Genomic DNA, 24,810 nt, shown 5'->3' with positions numbered 1-24,810 from the left:
GGCTTTAGAGTAATCACCGGAACAGCCGGAGGATGAGCTGCAGCAAAGAGCCGGGCCTGTCACGCTGGGGTATGGTGATTAATTGGTGCGGGGGAACACAGCCAAGAGCAGAGAAGCCACACCAGGCCACCATCCATTTGTCCATGCCCTGGGGTCAGAAATGGAGCAAATGGAATCTTTTATAAGAGAGGAAAGGGTGGAATGTAGCCATGGGGGAGTTCTGCAAGGAATTCACAGGTGTTTTCTTATTGCATTTCCCCTTCCCTAAGGACCTCTGTGTGTGCAGTTAGCAACAGAGAGAAGGGGTGGGGGTGTGGCTGGGCTGGGCTCTGCAATCTCTCACGCACCCCTCCTCCAGCTCTGTGAGCTATGGTACTTTCAATTGAAATAGCAGAAACCATGTTCAAGTCACAGGGAGCTGGGTCACTGGGAAACTCATTGAATTCTTTAGATAATTTCAATAGGTGGACATGGTGGGCCTTGGGTTTTTGAGGCAGTCATTTCAGTAGGGTCACTCTAATCTGGGCCATGAGCAGACCTCTTCCCCACTCTGCAAGTCACCCCATCACAGTGATTCTGCAGATTCCAGTTCACGAGCAATTCTGCCAACTTTCCTTTCTCTTGAAGGAAGCAAGCAAGCTACAGGGGTTGGTTCAGTTCATTTCTTCCCATTGAAATGCTGGCAAGAGCATGTTGGTAATTGATATTCAGAAGCATTATTGATGTGGAGGCACAGCTGCTGTGGATCAGGAGGTCATTGTTTTCCCTAACATTTATTTGAATTATGAAATGATAGAAGATTTGGGAAAGTTTTTTTAAAAAAACAAAAATAAAAATCACTTTTAATCTTACCCAGGAAAGCCAGTATTACTATTTTGGTGCGTTTTTTTCTGGACAGACATGCAGAGAGGCAACCTCCCTATGCCCATAATGTTTAGAAAGCAGGCAAGTACAACCATTAGATCTATTTTTAAAATTCTCATTAGTAGGCTATAATGAACACAGAGTCCTACTACGTTGCCTTTTGTGCCAGGCCAAATCAGGTTACAGATTTATTTTATTTTATTTTGAGATGGAGTCTCGCTCTGTCGCCCAGGCTGCAGTGCAGTGGCGCAATCTCGGCTCACTGAAACCTCCACCTCCTGGCTTCAAGCTGATTCTCCTGCCTCAGCCCCCAGAGTAGCTGGGATTACAGGTGCATGCCACCACACCCGGCTGATTTTTGTATTCTTAGTAGAGACGGAGTTTCACCATGTTGGCCAGGCTGGTCTCAAACTCCTGACCTCAGGTGATTCACCCACCTTGGCCTCCCAAAGTGTTGGATTACAGGCGTGAGCCACTGCATCCAGCCAGGTTCACAGATGTTATAGGAGGTCTTCCTTCTTTCTGTTTCCCCTCTCTTCCTCTGCTCGCCTCTCCATAGCTTCTCAACTTCATCTTCTATCCTGCAAACTGTTATTGTCAGAGACTTAGTAACAGAGCACAAATTCTAACCTAGATCCTCTAATTTGGGAGCCCTTATCTGCAGCAGACCATATTTTCCCTGTAGTCAGCAGTTTCCTCCAAGGGACCAGGACCAGGCGAAGGGTTTCAGATTCTTTGGATGAGAAAAGGTACGAGACTAATAATCCCTTCCCTTTTATTCCAGTATCAGTCATCTCTTACAGTGTAATCTAACTTATTATTATGCTAAAAGACCCTTCGTTCCCACTAGAGAAAGGAAAAGATGGAAGTGGGTGGTGAGAACAGAGCATCCCCCAGCTACATTATATAATAAAACCTGACTTTTTAGGCAGTTAACATGTGCCAAGTACTATTCTAATTGTTTGATATGTACCTCACTGAATCTTCACATCAATACTATGAGGAAATTGAGGTACAGGGAGTTCAAGTCTTTACTAGCCCAAGGTCATACTCACCCAAGGTTAGCAAGTAGCACAGCAAGAATTCCAACCCGGGCCAGCTCACCCTGAGAGCCCCTATCTTGGCATATTGTCTTTTCCAAAGATGGTGGCATCAAAACATATATCTCATCCCACATGACATTTTACAAAGTATTGTGACACCTCTTCATCCAGCAGGGAGTCTGTTTCCTCTCTTTGAACCTGGGTAGACTCTGCTAACTGTCTTGACCAAGAGTTTGAAGGAAGTGACACTGTGTGACTTCCAAGGACAGATTATAAAAGGCAATAAGATTTCAGCCCAGCTCTCCTCTGTCTTCAAACGCTTCCCTTTTAGAATCTAGCCACCATGTTGTAAGGAAGCTCAGGCCACACAGAGAGGCCCTACAAGGTGTGTTCTGGCTGACAGCCCCAATGAGGCTTCCAATCAAGAGCCAGCATCAACCACCAGAAAAGTGAGTAAATGGGCTTTTAGATGATTCCAGGCTCTAGTTTTTGAGTCTTTCCCCTGAGGCTCTAGACACTAGCGAGCAGACACAAGCTGAAGTTACTATGCCCTGTTTGAATTCCTTATCTACAAAAATTATGAGAGATAATAAAGGATTACCATTGCTCGAAACCACTAGGTTTTGGACTAATTTGTTACATAGCCAGAGTATGGGAATGGTGCTCCTAACTATTACAGTAAGACTAGCATACGCTCTCAGCAGCTCTCCATCCCCACCTTTATCCTGGCTGGCTCAGGCATCACCAAGCTTAAGGTTGCCATGAGAGAAATTTTGCATAGATTTTTCTTGGTCCAACTCCTTCCAGGGAATTAGTCCCATTAGACTTTTTATTGTTTAAGTCTTTGCATTTTCATTAGTCTTCACAGGTCTTTTCTTGGGGAATGAGAAGAGGTTGCCTCAGAGCCTGCAAGCCAAATGCCATTTTAAGACAGATGTTAAATTGGCCTCTATTAGGAAAGTGTAGCCCTTCCTTCAATAATTGTTGAGTAAGGACTTACTGAGACCAGTGCTGGGCTTTGTCCAAGTGAGTTTTTCAGGCAAGAGGAAAGCTGTACAATAATATTCTTTTTATAAAAAGTAGAAATGTGCCAGGTGCTTAAAAACTTGACCATTAGATCTTCTCTATGCTGCCCTGTTCTGAAAAGAGAAAAAGAAAGATGGAGGTGGTAGGTGGGGAATTAGCAAACCAAAAGAAAAATGTAAAGGCCCAAGAACCAGGTGAGAGCAATCTGCTAATGTTAAACTGGATTGCAGGAGATTCAGAATGTTTATTTCAAGGCTTTGGACTGTAAGCTTGTTCCCCAGCCCCCACCCCAGTTCCAGAGCTTTCGTACATCTTTAGAGTTTTGTCATTAGATATAAGTAAGGTTCACTTCTTTTAGCCCTCTGCTCAGATTTCTTTATGAAATGTTGATAGGTGATGATATACTTTCAATGGTTTTGTGGGGAAATAGGGAGTAAAGGTGGTAGCAGATAATCTTCTCCCACTAACATAAGGAAAATCTGTGTGCCAGTTTCACATGGATTTTAATGCCCAAATTGGCACCTCTAGGTGTACATCTATTTGTTTATTTTATATCCCAGGTTGGAGAGTTGTACTCCCTGATAAGTTACCTCCTGAAATCCTGTATATGGCTCTGTATACATATTCCTACACCCTCACAGTTCATAAGACTGGAGGGGAGGGGAAGAGGACAACTAGAAAAAGAAAGCAGACCAAAATTAAATGCATAAATACCCTGGTTTAAGTTTTTAAAGATTCAGTATCACTGTACTAGCTCAGGGTCCCAATAGGGGCAGATGGCACACACAAAATAAGATAATTTGAGGAGGAGGTTTTATTTGCGAAGAGTCTGTTTACAGTGGTGTGAGTGTAGGAAACCACAGGGGATAGTGCATAAACTGGGTACTGGCACTAGTGAAGTTGTCATCACCCATAGGCCTGAAGGGGACACGGAGGCTACCAGGACTTAAAAAAGAGTCACATAGAACAGGCTGCTTTGACCTTCTGTCAAGATATAGTTGAGAAAAGAGGGAACCTGGGGAATGAGTAGTACCCTGATCTTACTATCTTCTCTCCCTTTTATCTTCTGGAACTTTCCTTCGGCCACCTACCTGAAAGCCAGAGGGCCAGGAGGCTATTGAACTAACACATAGAAATAGTTCCTGGGGCAGACAGCAGGATATGGAGGGAGAGTGGAGCCTGGGGGCTAAAAGGGAACAATCCAGTACAATTGCCACCCCATACATAGAAAAGGTTTTTCAAAAGCAGAGAATGCTTGCTTGGAGACAGCGCTAAACACTATTAAGAATGCCTAAAAAGTACAAACGCAACTTTAAACCAAATACAGATTCTAGAAAGACATTTACAAGAGCCCAAGGTTTATCACTCATCCCTTGGCTCAAATATAATTGAGTACTCTGGGTGTGTAGCAATAAACTCCATTCTGATTTATCTCCGTGTGGTTGATCTTCACAGTGATAGCAACTACACTATAAAGTCCTGGGCATTGTGCCTCGGTAAGTGATCGTTTTAAGATATAAGTCCAATAAAATTTCTTTTCTCTTAACCACCCTCCCTCATGGCTTGGAATAAAAATTATAGTCTTTACAATGGCTTACAAGACCCTTGATAATAAGCCCCTGGCTATTTCTCTGTACTTACCACTACTGCTATTCTCTCTCTTGCCTTCTTGACTCCAGCCACACTAGTTCAAACACATTCATTATAATCTGCCCCTGGGCCTTTGCACTTGTTTTCACCATTCTTTCCCAAATACAATGTGACTCACTCCCTCACTTTCATGGGTATTCAAATGCCACCTTTAGAGAAGCCTGTCTGACAACACTGTATACAATAGTAACTATAACAAATGTCTTTCCAAAAATGGCCATACCAATATTTCCGGTCCCACATGATGTTTTGGAAACTTGCACTTGCCATTAACAGGTGGAGTCTGTCTTCCTTCCCCTGGGGAAAGACTTGCAACTATCTCAACAAGTAGAATGTGGTATAAATAATGCTGTGGACTTCCGAAACTAGGTCATAGAAGGTGATATGGCTTCTTTCTGATGCTCTCTTTTTTGGGAAATTGGCTCTTGGAACTCACCCACCATTTTGTAAAGACGCCAAGGCCACATGAACAGACCGCACATAGATCTTTCCTTCAGCAACCCTCGCTAAGGTCTCAGGAATAGCCAGCATCAATCAGCAGACATGGAAGTGAGTGAGCCATCAAGTGGTTCCAGCCCACAGCCTTCAAGCAACCCCAGCCAAGGCCAATGGAGTAGACAGAAGCTACCTCTACCAAGACCTATCTGTGTTACAGATTCATGAGTGAAATAAATGAATATTTATGGCACCGTTTTCTGGAGTAATTTGTATACAGCCATAGCATTGGATCATATTTTTTGTGTCAAAGTAAGATGTGGTGGCAATAAAAAAACCATGTGAGAGTGGCTTTGGGACAAAGTAGTGGGCAGAAAAGAACTCTAAGGAGAGTGTTAGTGAAAGTCTAAAGGATCTTAAAGAGGCTGTTAGAGGAAGCCTCATAACCCTTGATGAAGCTGTTAATTAGGGCTTAATTAAAAGTGAGGAAAATGTTATTGGAAACTGGGAGAAAGGAAATCCTTGTTAGTAGTGGGAGAAAGTTTAGCAACACTGTTCCCACAATAATTGAGAAAATCGAAGACATACCTAATTAATCAGATGATCTAGCTAAAGAAGTTTCAGGCAGAATACTAAAAGTGCCTCTTGGCTTCTTCACATTGTCTATACTAAATACGAGAGGAAAAAGATGACCTTTTATAAAAGGAATTATTTACTCTTCAAGTAAAATTTAGAGAAAATATAGGAACCAGGACTTGCAGTGTTCAAAAATAAACTCTTATTTAATCCCAGCCTCTCTAATATTCTGAAATTAAGAGAGGGCTTCCGAGCAAAGATTAAAGATTATACCCATAATATTATTTGTTAAAACCTCAGAAATACCTAGGGCAGTGCCTCAAGAACTGTTTAGTTCAGACGAAGGGACCTATAAAGATCATCAAGAAGTGCTTCATAGATTTTCTCTGTTAACCACTAGAACTCTTAAGAATTTAAGGAGTCCTTCTGCAGCTTTATAGCAAGCCCAAGGTGGAAAATCTTTGCAAGATTTGTGGATGTAGCTTTTGTCTGATGGAGTGTATCAGAAATCAATTCATAAGAAATCCACAAGGTTTTTAAAATAATTATATCAGCTTACACAAAAAAGATGCTTTAATCAACATTTTACATGCAGGAAGCTGACTGAGAAAACTATTCAACTGCAAAATGGGCCACTTTTTATGGAGAAGGAAAGAGGATATGGAGGGCATAACGCAGAGCCACAGTGAATTATATACAGGCAGTAGGACTGTACCCTCACCAAGGAACTGGCAACAGGAACCCGGCTGGATTTCAAAATGGTTACAGATTCCTGAGTGCCTCCTGTTTCGCCTTTTTTGAAAAGGATGCTCGATGGTAGTTATGCTTGTTTCACCATTACATGTTGCATCTCTAGGGAACAAGCAAATTGTTCCTTTTTTTTTTCTTCTTTTTTTTTTTTTTTTTTTTTTTTTTGAGACAGAGTTTCACTCTTGTCCCCCAGGCTGGAGTGCAATGGCACGATCTCGGCTCACTGCAACCTCCGCGCCTCCCAGGTCCAAGTGATTCTCCTGCCTCAGGCTCCCAAGTAGCTGGGATTACAGGTGCTCACCATCACACCCAGCTAATTTTTATTTTTTTTTTAAATGGAGTCTTGCTCTGTCACCCAAGCTGGAGTGCAGTGGCGCAATCTCGGCTCACTGCAAGGTCTGCCTGCCGGTTTCACGCCATTCTCCTGCCTCAGCCTCCCGAGTAGCTGGGATTACAGGCGCCCGCCACCATGCCCAGCTAATTTTTAAAAAATTTTTAGTAGAGACAGGGTTTCACCACATTGGCCAGACTCGTCTCGAACTCCTGACCTCAGGGGATCCACCCATCTCAGCCTCCCAAAATGCCGGGATTACAGGAGTGAGCCCCCACGCCCGGCTGCAAATTATTTCTTGAGGTGACAAATCTTAAGATAAACAAGAACTGTCTCCAGAAGCTCTCTTTGAGGAACCAAGCTTAAGGAGCTTCAGGTGGACGTGAACGTGATCTTACTGGCAAGATCTTAGACTGTGAGCCTGAGCTTTGCAGACTGTAGGGGAGAAGGTAGGGGTTTTCTTTTGCATATGACAAGGACATAAATTACTGTGGCCAGAGGATAGGCAGTAGCAAAGTGTATTTTCCAAGAATAGCCACAGAAGTATTTCTGGAGCCGCATACTTTGCCAGAAGCCTGCCACTTGCCATTAAGAGGTGGGGTCTATTTCTCCTCTCTTTGGACAGAACTTGAGAAACATGACACCCATAGAAAAGCAATGATAAACTGCTGTTGAAATGCTTAAAAGAACACTGAAATAAATGAAGAAATATTTATGGATAGGATGCCTCAATGTCATACAAATGTAAATTATCCCCAAATTATAAATTCAAAAATTTTGAGTACCATTTTAACAGAACTTTTCGTAGAACAAACCGAGCTCATCCTAAAGTTCATTCATCCTAAAGGAAACCGCTACGTAAAGTCAGGGCAGTCACAAACAAGAAGAAAGTGGGATGTGGAGGGAGATATTTGCACTGGCAAATAATAAGATTATACAGCTAGAGTAATAAAAACATTGTGGAATTAGGACACAGATAGATAGATCAACAAAACAGACTTGAGAATCTGGAGATATTCCCTTGGACATATGCATACTTGATTTATGATAAATGTGGCCATACAGAGCAGTAGGGAAATGGCAATCTTTTCAATAAATAGTGTTGGGACATTTGGGTATCCATAAGGAAAAAATTTAAATACAAATTCTCTATTCTAATTCCAGGTGGATTTTAGAACTAACTGTAGGTAAAATTATAACATTTTCAGGATATTATGTAGAAGGATGTATGAATGACTTCGAGGTAGGGAAGCATTTCCTAAACAATACACAAAATGCACTAATTATAAAGAGACTGATTAAATTGACTACACTAAAATTCAGAACTTCCAGTCATCCAAGGACACCAAAAATAAGATGCAGAGAAGCTCACTGACTAGGAGGAAATATTTGCAATGTATATGAAAACCCACAAATAATTATCATCCAAGACATATAAATAATCCCTTTTCATCACTAGGAATTAGGAAAATGCAAATTGAAACAAAGATAAAATACTATTCAGAGCCCTCAGGTTGGCAAAAAATTTTAGTCTGTCCACACCAAATGTGGGCAAGAATGTAGAAGAAAGAGAAATTTCAAATATGCTAATGGATTATAAATAGGTCTTTAAAGAGCAACTTGGCAGTCTCTAATAAAGTTGAAGCTGCACATGGTATATAACCTAGTATTTCTACTTCTAGGCATGTACCTTATGATAAATTTCTGCATACATGCACAAATTTTCATGTTCAAGAATATCTTGTAGAGGCATTGTTTGTTATAACAAAACACTGGAAACAATCTACATGTTCATCGACTGGAAAATGGAAAAACAAATTTTGGTTTGTTCATATAGTGGAATGTTTTATAGCAGTTAAGATGAGGGAGCATTTAGCTACATATAAACATGGATAAGTCTCTATAATATCAAGTAAAAAATCAAGTTGCAGACTGATGTAAACAGAATAATCCTCTTCTATAAAGTTTAAAGACATTCAAAGCAATACTATAGTCTGTGATACCATCTGTGTAAGTAAAAGTATTAAAACATCCTTAAGAATGACAAAAATAAAATCCAGGAGAAAAACAAAGTCCATCTGGGAAACAAAGGGAATAGGAATGGAAGAAGTAAAAGAGAGTTTCAAGCATATTTGTGTTGTTTTGTTTCTTTAAAAGGAAAAGGGGTGCCATCTCAAAATGTTACGATTTCATCAAGTTTTGCTGTGGGTAAGTGAGCACTCCATATATCATTATCCTTTTCTGCTGACATACTTTTTCAAAGAGCTTAATGGGAGTCATAAGCTTCATTGAGTTCATATGGCTTGTGGTCTTATGTGTGGATCTAGTAATACATTTGTTATATAACTTCTGCAGACAATATTCTAAAGGTATGTATGAAATTCTGTTCATATTGTACTCTAAAGTCAAGTCTACACATTGTCAGCAAAGCTCTTCCATTTTAGTTAAAATGAACAATCGGTTATTCTCCCTTTCCTGACAGAGGAGTTTCTTTGAAATTTATCATCAGAAAATCCACTCAACAACCAGTTCAATCTCCATAAGAAAGATAGGATGTAATCAAACTCTCCCCTAAACTGTCTAAAGACCAGAATGAAAAGAAGATCTCAGCATATCCACTGTGGTTACTAGGCCATATTAAACATCAATTTTCGATTTTCCACAATGAGAAGAAAGGTTGAATCATCAAAGATGACTATGGGGGCTTGCACTAAGAGGCTACAAAGTCTTCATTATTGGAAAGTTTCTAAGAGGTTAGTCCTTCTCCCTGGCTGCTTCTACATCTGGATTTGCCTCACCGTTTTAAGAATAAGAGTAGTACAGGATTGGACGTGATTATCAGGAAACAATAGCAAGTAGATAGCTTTGTTTTATGTTATTTCTTTCTTTCTTTGTTTTTTCATTTTTAGATGCAAAGCCGGAAGATACACTCTTTGGTTGTATTCTCTAAAAGCAAACCCTTAGGAAAGGATTTAGGTGAAAGCAATTCATCTGGGGAGGAAATCCCAGGCAAGACAATGAAGAAGTCGGAGAATGAGACTAGGAAATGAGGAAAAGTAATGTAGAAAATGTGAATGAGCAGGTTGCTGCTGTGGGCATCGGGGGCTCATTTGTGCAGAAGACTCTTTGAGAGACTGCATAGAACAATCCTTACACTCGGCCAGACAAAGTATAAGGAAGCAGGGGTATTTATCCACCAATTCATGATTTGATGGCTATTCTTGGGGATTTAACTCTGCACTCCAGGCCTGGCCCTCCTGCATGCTAGCCATGCAGGATCCTATGGGCCATAGAAAGACCTCAGGCTGAGTTCAGAAGCCAGCTGCATGCAAAGGAATGGTATAAAAATTTCAGATGGCATCCTGCATGGGCCAAAGGAATCTGCCAACAACATCTGTCAAAGCTATCTACAATAGAGTATGTTGTATCATGTTTTCCCAAGCATGAGACAAGTACCGCCAGTGGTTCAGGAGATGATTTTAGATGGTTCTGGGTCATGGAATTAAATAACATTGAATTACATGGTCGGGGAGTTCTTTTCTTTTCACTTCTCTCTCATTCCTTCTGACTATCCAAGGACAACCTCTCTTTTTGCTACTAATTATGGCTTTATTATACCTCCAATCCTTGCAAGCTTCCAGTTTAAGCAGAGAGTCAGACTTGGGCCCTGGATGTTTACTGACAACCACATTTGGCTGCAATGTGCTGACACGTTCCTCTTTTCATTGTATTTATTTTTCCAATCACCTTCAACCTATGGCAAGTGATATTATTTCTTCATTACCAGCAACAATGCAAAGTTAGCTTTTTGAATAAATTTATTTCATCTTTTAAGCCAGTCAATTTAAAGAATAATATTGAGCAAATAATAGAACCACAAAGATGGTATGAAATGCTAAATTTGGGGAAATTCCATGAGCTCACGAGCTACGTGTTATGATGGAAATTTTGGGGAGATCACCTAACCCCTCTAAGCTTGACCCTCCCTAATGTTGCAACCCTTCATTGGGTTGTTGGGAAAATTCAAATGGGATATTTGTCAGGCAACAAGCCCTCCACCTGGAAGTAATACAAAATCAGTAGATGTTAGTTCTCTGTTCTTGAAATGTTTATAAGAAAATATAGGTATTTTTAAAAATAGACCCTAGGGAGTTTATTAATCAGATATCAGGACACTATTAATCAGATATTTATCAGGTTTAATGTGATTTTCTTTAGAAAAGCTCCTTTCCCATCATTTTTTCCCATCATAAGAAACTAGGTACTGCCAGCTGGGCATAGTGGCTCGTGCCTGTAATCCCAGCACTTTGGGAGGCCAAAGCGAGCAGATCACTTGAAGTCAGGAGTTCAAGACCAGCCTGGCCAACATGGAGAAACCCCATCTCTACTAAAAATACAAAAATTAGCCAGGCGTGGTGGCAAGTACCTGTAAGCTACTCGGGAGGCTGAGGCAGGAGAATTGCTTGAACCTGGGAGGCAGAGGTTGCCGCAGTGAACCAAGATCATACCACTGCACTCCAGCCTGGACAACAGAGTGAAACTGTCTCAAAAAAAAAAAAAAAAAGAAAAAAGAAAAAGAAAAAGAAAGTACTGCCATTACTGGGTCCTTTTGATCTGTTTGGAACTGCTTATTGTGGTTGGGAAGATGACATTGTACATTGGAAAGCCTACACATAACTGGAGTAGTGGTGTAGTCACCACTTAAGTCTTGCTGTAGCATATTAATGCATGCATTTTGGTTGTAATTCTTGAAATGAACCACAGTGTTTAAAACTGTTTTTTCTATGACTTTTTCTCTCAACAGAGGAAGAAGTCACATTTTTAAAATCCAAATAGAAGAGCAAGGGGCGCCCTAAGAGCCTTCCTCTGGTGCCAGAAGGGAGGACTTTTCAGTAGAGAAAAATTCATCATTTCGGAAGTCTTGAGATTTGTTCTGAGAACGTAGTTTGTCTCAGTGTTTTTCAAACGGCAAAAATGTCAATTCAGAATACAATGTGATGTTTCTTTCATGGGGGGTATAAAAACTACATGCAAGTCTCCAAAGTATGAGTTGTTATTGTCAGGTTTGTTTCTTGTTAGAATGTTTCAGTTTGAGGTTTTGGCTTTTTAATGCTGTTGCCTCCTAACAGGGACGTATTGAAGGTCTGGCATTGTGTCTAGAATCCCTTACCTGCTGGCAGGATTTTCAGGAATGTTATCTTCAGTCATTCAAAGGGATGCAATTCCTTTAATGAATATGCCACCTATGGTGAGTAAAGGAAAGGTGGCTCTCAGGGAAAGTGAGGAGCTGACTGCTAGGGTGAGGAGAGGATGTAAATAACCGAGTCCTATCTGGCCTTAGGTTATTCTTGAAATTAATCAAATTTCACCATGTGGTAGACTCTTGAGCAGAAGAGATCAGCAATTTCCAAGAACATAAGAGAAAAAGTCTTGGAGCTTGCGTTCTAGTACGGGATTTTAACCTCTTCTTGTGCCATGGACTCCCACATCCCAGTTTCCTCCCACATCCCAAACTCCATGGCAGTTTCATACAGTCTATAGATCCTTTCTTAAAACAATATTTTCAAATGCGTAAAATAAAATATGTAGAATTCAAAGAAAACAAATTATATTCAAATTCAGTAACTTGCCACACTGTGCTTGACCTGTGTGACTGTGCAGTCTGTTAGCAATGTTAAAGAGCATACTTCAGTAATTATTTCAACCATCAAATATATTTGAATGTTTATTCTTAGCCTGCACACTATCCTTGTTGTAAAATGCCATGTGCCCTTATGGAGAATTAAGAATTCTCATTTGAACTGCCCATTCTTACTTCAGTTTAAACAAACAATAGACACAACTCATTCCTTCAATGTATTGATAAACATTGTAAGTAGGAAATACTAAAAAGCAATGAGGTGTCTGGGTCACTAACACCAACACAATTTGGTGACTGAATGACAACCAGGCATAGAGCTGCGCTCTAATCTGCCAGCTGCACCTCATGAGGATCTCTAAAAAGGAAGGCTGCAGTCACACGCCATCTACCTGCATGTGCCTAACGACTACCACAATTTCAAAGCAATCAGCACAATTTATATTTCAAGGTATTGTCAACAATTGTAATGTGATAGGAAACACATCTGCGACTTCTTGTTGATAACAGGTCACAGGCACTGCTAAGTCATGGAGTTTTCCATCTCTACTCATAATTAAAGGAAATGCTCAATTTCAGTTAGAAGATAGTCAAAACAATGATACAATTATTTTCCTAGCCAAAGACCTCCTGAAATCCCAGGTTAACTCCAGGTAAATGCCCCTTGTGGAAAAGTTGGTAGTAAATAAATAACGTACAAGGTGGTGGTAAATGTAATATAGGAAAATAACGCAAAGGGGGATAGAGAGAGCCATGTGTGGGTGGTGGTAAATGTAATATAGGAAAATAACGCAAAGGGGAATAGAGAGAGCCAAGTGTGGGGAGAGGGAGCAATAGACAGGGAGCAATTTTCTTGAGCAATGTTTGTGAATGATGAGAGTAGGTGGAATTCAGTACAAAGTGGAAAAATCCATCCTAGAAAAGAACAGGAATGGTTTATCCATAGTAACAGGACAGAAGTAATAGCACAGAGCAAAAACATAGGTGAGTAAATATTTTCTCAGTCAAACTGGACTCACGGTCTTCAGCTAACAGTGACAAGCAGGGAATGCATGTTGGCAAGAGAGGAAGATATTAACTAGTTGTCTAGGTTACTCCTCTTGGGGGAAAATGGTCTGGTGTGATGGCATGAGCTGCAAAGCTTGGGGAGAGAAGAATGACCAGGAAGAGGCAACAAGCAAGGAGGATACCTGTACCCTCCAGGTCCAGCAGCTGTGAAAAAAGCAGCCACATTCGAGAGGGTTGTCCGGGAAGCAGCATCCTTAAGGGAGAATCAGTTTTCAGTTGGAGCAAGAAGGTGAAAGGACATTCAGAGAAGAGGTGGAAGATGTGGGGGCTTTGCTGAGAACACACCATGAGTTCCAGGGGCACAGAAGAGTTTACTTGTAGGGGAGGGGTGGGCAGGACCCAGATGATAATAGCTATTCTGTGGTTAGTGAGCTTCATATGGTGTCTCTGACAGAGAATGATATACGGGATATGATGAAATTAGTCCTGATGGTTCTTCAGGCCGGTGCAGTGGTGAGCTTGTTCATATTGTTGGGAGAAATTGGGGCTTGCTGGGGCACCTATAGCTCTCTGAAAAGGTCTGGTTTGAATTCCTGCCAGCAGCCTGGCTATCCTCTCAGCTTCTTGGTTACAAGAGCAAGTAATTTCACTTCATCTTTTTTTCAATATTATATCATGAATCGTTTCAACATACAGCAGTCTAAAGACGTTTTCAGTGAATACTTAAAGGCTATCTTTTATATTTTGCCATACTTTCATGATCATATATCTATCCATATATCCATCCTTCTCTCAGTCCATCAATTCAACTTATTTTTGATACATTTCAAAGTAAATTGCATGCAGTTTACCGTATATAAAATGGAATCCTTCTCAGCAATAAAAAGGAATGAGCTCCATGTAACAGCATGGATGCATTTGAAAATTATTATGCTATATTATTAGGAGATATACCTAGTGTAAATGATGAGTTAATGGGTGCAGCACACCAACATGGCACATGTATACATATGTAATAAATCTGCATGTTGTGCACATGTATCCTAGAACTTAAAGTATAATAAAAAATAAATTTTTTTAAAAATGAAGGCAAAATAAAGACTAATAATTCAAGAAAAAAATTATATGCTATATGCTATTGTGCTTCAGATGGTGTGTCTGACAAGAATACTACAGCATCCACATCACTAACTAAATACTTTAGCATCCATGTTATTAAGTGGAGATCAATATTTATTTATAATTTTATCTTTTGAAGTAAAATTTGTATGCCATGAAATGCACAAAACTTAGTTGCAATTTGCTAACATTTTTGTTTTTGTTTTTGAGACAGTGTCTCTCTCTGTTGCCCAGGCTGGAGTGCAGTGGCAAGATCACAGCTCACTGCATCATCAGCCTCCCAGGCTCAAGTGATCCTCCTGCCTCAGCCTCCCAAGTAGCTGGGACTACAGGTGTACACCATCATGCTTGGCTAATTCTTTAAAATTTTTTTGAAGAGACAGGGTCTAGTGCCTAAACTGGTCTTGAACTCCTGGGCTCAAGCAATCCTCCTACCTTGGCCTCTCAAAGTGCTAGGATTACAGGTGTGAGCCACTACACCGGGCCGACAAGTTTCTACGTTTTGACAAATGTATACATCTATGTAACCCAAACCCCTACAAAGATATAGAACATTACCGTCACCTTGGAATGTTTCTTCTTGATCATCCCCCATCCGAAACCTCTAGAGGCAACTACTTTTCCAATATTTTTCCACATAGTTTTGTCCATTTTTAAATTTCATATGTGTGGAATCACATAGTATGTATTTTTTGTGTAAGGTTTCTCTTAGCATAATAGTTTTTGGATTCGTTCATATTGTTACATGTAGCTTATTTCTTTTTGTTGCTGAGAAGTATTCCATTTATGAAGAGACTACAGTTCAGCTGTTCTTCTACTGATAGATACCTGGGATGTTTCCAGTTTTTGTGTTCTATGAAGAAAACTGCTATGAAGATTCTTGTATAAGTCTTTTGTGGACATGTGTTTTTATTTCTCTTGGGTAGATACCTACAGATGAAATGGGCCAGTGGTTAAATCTTTTTATTTCTAAAGACTAGTGTGAGTTGAGTTTTCTGTTGCTTATATGCCAATACACACTCCATAGATGAATTACCATAATCCACACTATCCCTAAAGTGGACTGGGTCTTCAGTGGGTGCCCCTAATGCCAATTCCCTTATTAAGAACAGTATTTACTATGTGTTCTTGACACATTATCCTCTTAACAAATGCAGAAGGTTTTTATTTTTCTTTTCTCTTTTTTAACCAGGCTAGCCCCAATATGAACCACAGAACTCTGTCCTTATAAATCTCCAGGGTTCTGAATTTTCCTACCACCGAAGAGGCTGCTTTAAGGTAAAAGACCTAGCTTGAAGAAACTGAATTATTTTAAATATGTTTATATTTATACACACATATATCCACATATATTTACATATGTGTATAGTTACATATATGTAGAGATATTATCTACATTTGTGTATATTTACATACATGTCAATATACATACACATAAATATACACACATATCTGTGTATTTATATACACATACATACATGCACACACCAAATCCTCGAATGTCATTTAGTTCGATGTCATTTAGTTAGGATGTCAATAAGAAAATATCACATCCCAGCCAGGGCCACTGTGTCGGGTCTACACATTCTCGTTTCTGTGTAGGTTTTCTCCGGGCCCTCCAGTTTCCTCCCACATCCCAAACCTGTACATGTTAGGTTAAGTGGCATATCTACACTCCCAGTGTGGGTGTGTGAGTGTGGGTGTGTGAGTGTGCCCCACAATGGGAGGGCAACCTGTCCAGAGTGGGTTTCTGTCATTTGCTCTGAGCTGCCAGGATGGGCTCTGGCCACCCAAGACCCTCAACTGGAATAAGTGGGTAAATCATTATCTTACTTGTTTTTATGAATCTTTCCTAAATGTATGTATAACTCACATTTATTTCAATGTTTAATATCAGAGGTGTCTTGGTCTTTATTTAGAAGTTTGGTGATGTTTTTGTGACCAGAAATATGCTGTAGAAACTTAATTCTTGTTTACCAATTGGCCTATGATAAAATTATCTCAAGTCATTTCCTAAGAACCTATCAATGATGTGAACGGAAGACTTACCATATATTTGTTGAGACCCTTCTGTGTACCCTGCACAATGACACTGTTCTAGGCATGTGGGATTTATCAGTGAACACAGCAGACAAAAATTGCTTCTCTTATGGAGTTTCCATTCTGGCATATGGGAGAAAAACAATGGCGTGAAAATAATTAGGTAACATAATATTTCTAAGTACTTTGGAAAATAATAAGCACACCACAGTAGGGCAGTCAGGAGTGCTGGGAGGACTGGAAAGGCAGGTTGCAGTGTTAAACAGAGTCAGGGAAGGCCTCACTGAAACGTGAGCTGTTAGAGATAAAGGAGTGGGCCATGTGGATATCTGGGGGCAGAGGGAACTGCTAAAGCAAAGGCTCTGAGGCAGGCACATCCCTGGTATGCTCAAGAAACAGCAAGGATAAGCGGGGGTGCAGGGGCGGGAATCCATAGATGAGGTCAGAATGCACAAGGTCAGGAGTTTTGAGTCTTGAAGTCCCTGTAAGGACTTTAGCTTTTACCCTGAGTGAAATAGGGAGCCATCACAGAGTCACAAAATTTAGAACTGAGAAAAGGGCATCTCACTGTTGACACATGCTAGGAATTTCATTCTGTAAATTCATTCTCAGATACTATATTTTTGAACTAAAATGCAGAGATAGCCTGAACTCATTGTTTCCAAAACCAGATAAGAAAACTTGAATCTCTCCTAGAGGAATAGTAACAGCAGAAAAGAAAAATGGGAGCATGAGCCAAGACCAAGATATCAATCTTCACAACTGCAACTCAAGAAAGGGGGACTAGGCTCACCTGAAGACGTTCTTCATGTTCTTGGAAAAGATTTCAAATGGACTGAAGCAACCTTGCTCCAGGATCCCTTGGGGCTTGGAATTCGCCCAGACTTGGTATTTGTAGGCCCCGAAACACTGACTGGGACTTCCCACAATACACTTGATGTTGATTAATGATAAAAGGCCTCCCTGTTCTGTTCCTCTGAGTATAGGAAAACCCCTATCTCTGGAGATCTGATCTGCTGGCTGGAAGAGTTATTCTTTATTATACTGCAGACCCTCAAGTGGTAAAAGATTCCAGCTCTCATGGAGACCTAGATTGGAGAATCTAACCCAAGGGCTAGCCAATGGCAGTCACGTCACCAAATCCGTACTGTTTGAGTCCAGCTGTTAAACCGGAATGGTTCCTTCTCAAATTGGTTACAAGACTACCATCTTCATGATGGAACCAACTCACCCAAAGGATGGGAAACAAACTTCCCAAGAAAGGCACTCACTACCTCTCCAATCACGTCACTCTTAATTCAGGGCCAGAAGATCCAGCACAAACTTCTTTTATATGCAGGGGAGGTAAAACCTGCCATTGAAAGCAGGTTAAAAAAATACATATGTATATATAAGTACTATTTTGGATTACTGGGCTGGCAAGATGGCCTAATAGGAACAGCTCAGGTCTGCAGTTCCCAGGGAGATCAACACAGAAGGCTGGTGATTTCTGCATTTCCAACTGAGGTGCCCAGCTCATCTCATTGGGACTGGTTAGACGGTGGGTGCAGCCCACGGGGGGGCGAGCCAAAACAGGGTGGGGTGTCACCTTACTTGGGAAGTGCAAGGGGTTGGGGAACTCCCTCCCCTAGACAAGGGAAACCACGAGGGACTGTGCTGTGAGGAACAGTGCACTCCGGCCCAGATACTATGTTTTTCCCATGGTCTTCACAACCCACAGACCAGGAGATTCCTTTGGTGCCTACACCACCACGGCCCTGGGTTTCAAGCACAAACCTGGGTGGCCGTTTGGGCAGACACCAAGCTGGCTGCAAGAATAGTTTTCATAACCCAGTGGTGCCTGCAATGCCAGCGAAACAAAACTGTTCACTCCCCTGGAAAGGTGTTGGAAGCCAAGGAGCCAAGTGGTCTAGTTCAGCAGATCCCACCCCCATGGAGCCTAGCCAGCTAAGATCCACCGGCTTGAAATTCTCACTGCCAGCACAGCAGTCTGAAGTCAACCTGGCATGTTGGAGCTTGATGGGGGGAGATACGCCTGCCATTACTGAGGCTTGAGTAGGCAGTTTTCCCCTCACAGTGCAAACAAAGCCACTGGGAAATTCGTACTGGACAGAGCCCACTGCAGCGTGGCAAAGCTGCTGTAGCCAGACTGCCTCTCTAGATTCCTCCTCTCTGGGAAGGGCATCCCTGAAAGAAAGGCAGGCGCTCCAGTCAGGCACTTATAGATAAAACTCCCATCTCCCTGGCACAGAGCACCTGGGGGAAGAGGCAGCTCTAGGTGCAGCTTCAGCAGACTTAAATGTTCCTGCCTGCTGGCTCTGAAGAGAGCAGTGGATCTCCAAGCATAGTGCTCAAGCTCTGCTAGGGGACAGACTGCCTCCTCAAGTGGGTCCCTGACCCCCGTGCTTCCTAACTTGGAGACACCTCCCAGCAGGAGTCGACAGACACCTCGTACAGGAGAACTCTGGCTGGCATCTGGTGGGTGCCACTCTGGGACAAAGCTTCCAGAAGTAGAAACAGGCAGCAATCTTTGCTGTTCTGCAGCTTCTGCTGGTGATACCCAGGCAAACAGGGTCTGGAGTGGATCTCCAGCAAACTCCAGCAGATCCGCAGCAGAGGGGCCTGAATGTTAGAAGGAAAATTAACAAACAGAAAGGAATAACATCAACATCAACAAAAAAGACGTCCACACAAAAACCCCATCCAAAGGTTACCAACATCAAAGACCAAAGGTAGGTAAATTCATGAAGATAAGGAAAAACCAGCGCAAAAAGGCTGAAAATTCCAAAAACCAGAATGGCTCTTCTCCTCCAAAGGATCACACCTCCTCACTAGCAAGGGAACAAAACTGGACGGAGAATAAGTTTGACAAACTAACCAAAGTAGGCTTCAGAAGGTGGATAATAACAAACTCCTCTGAGCTAAAGGAGCATGTTCTAACCCAATGCAGGGAAGCTAAAAACCTTGGGAAAAGGTTAGAGGAATTGCTAAGTAGAATAACCAGTTTAGAGAAGAACATAAATGACCTGATGGAGCTGAAAAACACAGCATGAGAACTCCATGAAGCATACACAAGTACCAATAGCAGAATCGATCAAGTGGAAGAAAGCATATCAGAGATTGAAGATCAACTTAATGAAATAAAGCATGAAGACAAGATTAGAGAAAAAAGAATGAAAAAGAACAAACAAAGCCTCCAAGAAATATGGGACTATGTGAAAAGGCCAAACCTACATTTGATTTGTGTACCTGAAAGTGACAGGAAGAATAGAAACAAGTGGGAAAACACTCTTCAGGATATTATTCAGGAGAACTTCCCCAACCTAGCATGACAGGACAACATTCAAATTCAGGAAATACAAAGAACACCACAAAGATACTCCTCGAGAAGAGCAACCCCAAAACACATAATTGTCAGATTCACCAGGTTGAAATGACAAGAAATATGTTAAGGGCAGTCAGAAAGTTGGGTTACCCTCAAAGGGAAGCCCATCAGACTAACAGCAGATCTCTCTGCAGAAACCCTACAAGGCAGAAGAGAGTGGGGACCAATATTCAACATTCATAAAAGAATTTTCAACCCAGAATTTCATATCCAGCCAAACTAAGCTTCATACGTGAAGGAGAAATAAAATCCTTTACAGAGAAGCAAATGCTGGAAATTTTGTCACCACCAGACCTGCCTTACAAGAGCTCCTGAATGAAGCACTAAACATGGAAAGGAACAACCGGTACCAGCCACTGTAAAAACATGCCAAATGGTAAAGACCATCAACGCTATGAAGAAATTGCATCAACTAATGGGGAAAATAACCAGCTAACATCATAATGACAAGATCAAATTTAAACATAGCAATATTAACCTTAAATGTAAATGGGCTAAATATCCCAGTTAAAAGACACAGACTGGCATATTGAATAAAGAATCAAGACCCATCAGTGTGCTGCATTCAGGAGACCCATCTCACATGCAAAGACACATATAGGCTCAAAATAAATGGATGGAGGAATGTTTACCAAGCAAATGGAAAGCAAAAAAAAAAAAAGCAGGGGTTGCAATCCTAGTCTGTGATAAAACAGACTTTAAACCAACAAAGATAAAAAAAAAGACAAAGAAAACCATTACATAATGGGAAAAGGATCAATGCAAGAAGAGCTAACTATCCTAAATATATATGCACCCAATACAGGAGCACCCATATTCATAAAGCAAGTTCTTAGAGACCTACAAAGAGAATTAGACTCCCACACAGTATCAGTGGGAGACTTTAACACCCCACTGTCAATATTAGATCAATGAGACAGAAAATTAACAATGATATTTAGGACTTGAACTCAGCTCTGGACCAAGTGAACCTGATACACATCTACAGAACTCTCCACCCCAAATCAATAGAATACAAATTCTTCTCAGCACATCACACTTAGTCTAAAATTGACCACATAATTGGAAGTATACCACTCCTCAGCAAATGCAAAAGAACGAAAATCATAACAAACAGTCTCTCAGACTACAGTGCAATAAAATTAGAACTCAGGATTAAGAAACTCACTCAAAACTGCACAACTACATGGAAACTGAACAACCTGGTCCTGCATGACTATTGGGTAAATAACAAAATTAGGCAAAAATAAATAAGTTCTTTGGAACCAATGAGAACAAACACAATGTACCAGAATCTCTGGGACACAGCTAAAGCACGGTTTAGAGGGAAATTTATAGCACTAATTGCCCACAGGACTAAGTGGAAAAGATCTAAAATCAACACCCTAACATCACAATTAAAAGAAGTAGAGAAGCAAAAACAAAAAATTCAAAAGCTACCAAAAGACAAGCAATAACTAAGATCAGGGCAGAACAGGAGATAGAGACATGAAAAACCCTGAAAAAAATCAATGAATCCAGGGGCAGGTTTTTTGAAAACGTCAACAAAATAGATAGACCACTAGCCAGACTATTAAAGAAGAAAAGAGAGAAGAATCAAATAGACACAATAAAAATGAAAAAGGGGATATCACCACTGATGCCACAGAAATACAAACTACCGTCAGAGAATACTATAAACACCTCTATGCAAATAGACAATCTAGAAGAAACTGATAAATTATTGGACACATACACCTCCCAAGACTAAGCCAGGAAGAAGTTGAATTCCTGAATATACCAATAACAAGTTCTGAAACTGAGGCAGCAATTAATAGCCTACCAACCAAAAAAAAAAAAAAAAAATCCAGGACCAGACGGATTGACAGCTGAATTCTACCGGATGTACAAAGAGGAACTGGTACCATTCCTTCTGAAATTTTCCAATCAATTGAAAAAGAGGGACTCCTCCCTAACTCATTTTATGAGGCCAGCATCATTCTGACACCAAAAATGGGAAGAGACACAACAAAAAAAAGAAACTTTCAGGCCAGTATCCCTGATGAACATCAATGCAACAATCCTCAATAAAATACTGGCAAACCAAATCCAGCAGCACATCAAGACGATTATCCACCATGATCAAGTCAGCTTCATCCCTGGGATGCAAGGCTGGTTCAACATACACAAATCAATGAACTTAATCCATCACATAAACAGAACCAATGACAAAAACCACATGATTATCTCAATAGATGTAGAAAAGGCCTTTGATAAAATTCAACAGCCCTTCATGCTAAAAACTCTCCATAAAACTAGATATTGATGGAACATATCTCAAAATAATAAGAGCTATTAATGACAAACCCACAGCTGATATCATACTGGATGGGCAAAAGCTGGAAGCATTCCCTTTGAAAACTGGCACAAAACAAAGATGCCCTCTGTCACCACTCCTATTCAACATAGTATTGGAAGTTCTGGCCAGGACAATCAGGCAAGAGAAACAAATAAAGGTATTAAAATAGGAAGAGAGGAAGTCAAATTGTCTCTGTTTGCAGAAGACATGATCGTATATTTAGAAAATCCCATCATCTCAGCCCAAAAACTCCTTAAGCTGATAAGCAACTTCAGCCGAGTCTCAGGATACAAAATCAATGTGCAAAAATCACAAGCATTCCTATACACCAATAATAGACAACGTCTATTATTGAGAGCCAAATCATGTGTGAACTCCCATTCATAATTGCTACAAAGAGAATAACATACCTAGGAATACAACTTACAAGGGATATGAAGGACCTCTTCAAGGAGAACTACAAACCACTGCTCAACGAAATAAGAGAGGACACAAATGGAAAAACATTCCATGCTCATGGATAGAAAGAATCAATATCGTGAAAATGGCCATACTGCCCAAAGTAATTTATAGATTCAATGCTATCCCCGTCAAGCTAGCTTTGACTTTCTTCACAGAATTAGAAAAAACTACTTTAAATTTCATATGGAAACAAAAAAGAGCCCATATAGCCAAAACAATCCTGAGTGAAAAGAACAAAGCTGGAGGCATTGTGCTACTTGACTTCAAACTATACTACAAGGCTACAGTAACCAAAACAGCATGGTACTGGTACCAAAACAGGTATGTAGACCAATGAAACAGAACAGAGGCCTCAGAAATAACGCCACACATCTACAACCATCTGATCTTTGACAAACCTGACAAAAGCAATAGAGAAGGATTCCCTATTTAATAAATGGCATTGGGAAAATTGGCTAGCTGTATGCAGAAAACTGAAACTGGACCCCTTCTTTACACCTTATACAAAAATTAACTCAAGGTCAATAAAAGGCTTAAATGTAAGACCTAAAACCTTGAAAACCCTAGAAGAAAACCTAGGCAATACCATTCAGGACATAGGCATGGGCAAAGTCTTCATGACTAAAACACCAAAAGGAATAACAACAAAAGCCAACATTGACAAATGGGATCTAATTAAACTAAGGACCTTCTGCCCAGCAAAAGAAACTATCATCAGAGTGGACAGGCAACTTACAGAATGGGAGAAAAATTTTGCAATCTATCCATCTGACAAAGGGCTAATATCCAGAATCTACAAGGAACTTAAATTTAGAAGAAGAAAACAACCCCATCAAAAAATGGGTGAAGGATACGAACAGACACTTCTCAAAAGAAGACCTTTATGTGGCCAACAACTGTATGAAAAAAAGTCCATCATCACTGGTCATTAGGGAAATGCAAATCAAAACCACAATGAGATACCATCTCATGCCAGTTAGAATGACAATCATTAGAAAGTCAGGAAACAACAGATGCTGGAGAGGATGTAGAGAAATAGGAATGCTTTTACGCTGTTTGTGGGAGTGTAAATTAGTTCAACCATTATGGAAGACAGTATGGCAATTTCTTAAGGATCTAGAACCAGAAATACCATTTGACCCAGCAATCCCATTACTGGGTATATACCCAAAGGATTATAAATCATTCTACTATAAAGACGCATGAACACGTATGTTTATTGCAGCACTCTTCACAATAGCAAAGACTTGGAACCAACCCAAATGCCCATCAATGACAGACTGGATAGAGAAAATGTGGCACATATATACCATGGAATACTATGCAGCCATAAAAAAGGATGAGTTCGTATCCTTTGCAGGGACATGGATGAAGCTGGAAACCATCATTCTCAGCAAACTAACACAAGAACAGAAAACCAAACACTGCATGTTCTTACTCATAAGTGGGAGTGGGACAATGAGAACATGTGGACACAGGGAGGGGAACATCACACACTGGGGCCTGTCAGGGGGTGGGAGGCTAGGGGAGGGACAGCATTAGGAGAAATACCTAATCTAGATGATGGGTTGAAGGGTGCAACAAACCACCATAGCACATGTATACCTATGTAACAAACCTGCACTTTCTGCACATGTATCCCAGAACTTAAAGTATAATAATAATTTTTAAAAAGTACTATTTTGGAAGGAGGTTGAAGAGGGATTGCCCAATACTTGGAATACATTTTAAGATCGAGTCCCATCATCTATACAGAAAATTGTATGTAGTCCATTCCCGGAGGCACTGTGATGAAATCTCCTGTGGAGTAAACAAAAAGAGAATAAGCATCAAGACCCAACAAGACTGACTCAACCGGAATCAGAAGAGGACTGGCAAGCTCACAACAAAATCATAATACTGGTCACAAAATCCTCCCTAAGGCTGCCAGTTTCCAGAAGTGTAGCCAGAGCAAATCAGCATGCTGAAAGACAAGTATGAGAGGCTCAGACAATGAGACTTTTTTTTAAGGCACAGCACATTCTATAGCTCACCTAGAGAGGTGCCGCAGATGGTGAGAAAAATGGAGGTCTTCTTCTGCAGAGAGAGTAAGACGTGAAAAAGATTGCAAACCCCAGGGTGATTTAAGAGTACACTCATTGTCTT

General features: G+C 40.6%; 2 long non-coding RNA genes across 3 annotated transcripts; one reads left to right on the top strand and one right to left on the bottom strand.

Annotated features, from left to right (window-relative positions):
• LOC144339534 (uncharacterized) lies at window positions 1-8,207 on the top strand. Its single transcript, XR_013414561.1, has 3 exons — window positions 1-69; window positions 4,389-4,429; window positions 5,036-8,207. It is a non-coding gene; the product is annotated as an uncharacterized LOC144339534 (long non-coding RNA).
• Window positions 18-24,810, bottom strand: LOC114676374 (uncharacterized). 2 transcript variants are annotated; one of them, XR_013414560.1, is made up of 7 exons: window positions 24,699-24,810; window positions 24,390-24,465; window positions 18,929-19,102; window positions 16,490-16,603; window positions 2,908-3,046; window positions 1,302-1,452; window positions 18-148 (listed from the first exon to the last, which is right to left on the bottom strand). It is a non-coding gene; the product is annotated as an uncharacterized LOC114676374 (long non-coding RNA). The 2 variants fall into 2 exon arrangements; XR_003727361.2 differs by lacking the exons at window positions 16,490-16,603; window positions 18,929-19,102; window positions 24,390-24,465 and having other exon boundaries at window positions 24,699-24,793.

The sequence above is a fragment of the Macaca mulatta genome, chromosome 2, assembly GCF_049350105.2.
Source record: "Macaca mulatta isolate MMU2019108-1 chromosome 2, T2T-MMU8v2.0, whole genome shotgun sequence".
In the NCBI taxonomy this organism is placed as follows: Eukaryota; Metazoa; Chordata; class Mammalia; order Primates; family Cercopithecidae; genus Macaca; species Macaca mulatta.
This window is presented reverse-complemented; position numbering and strand designations above follow the sequence as displayed.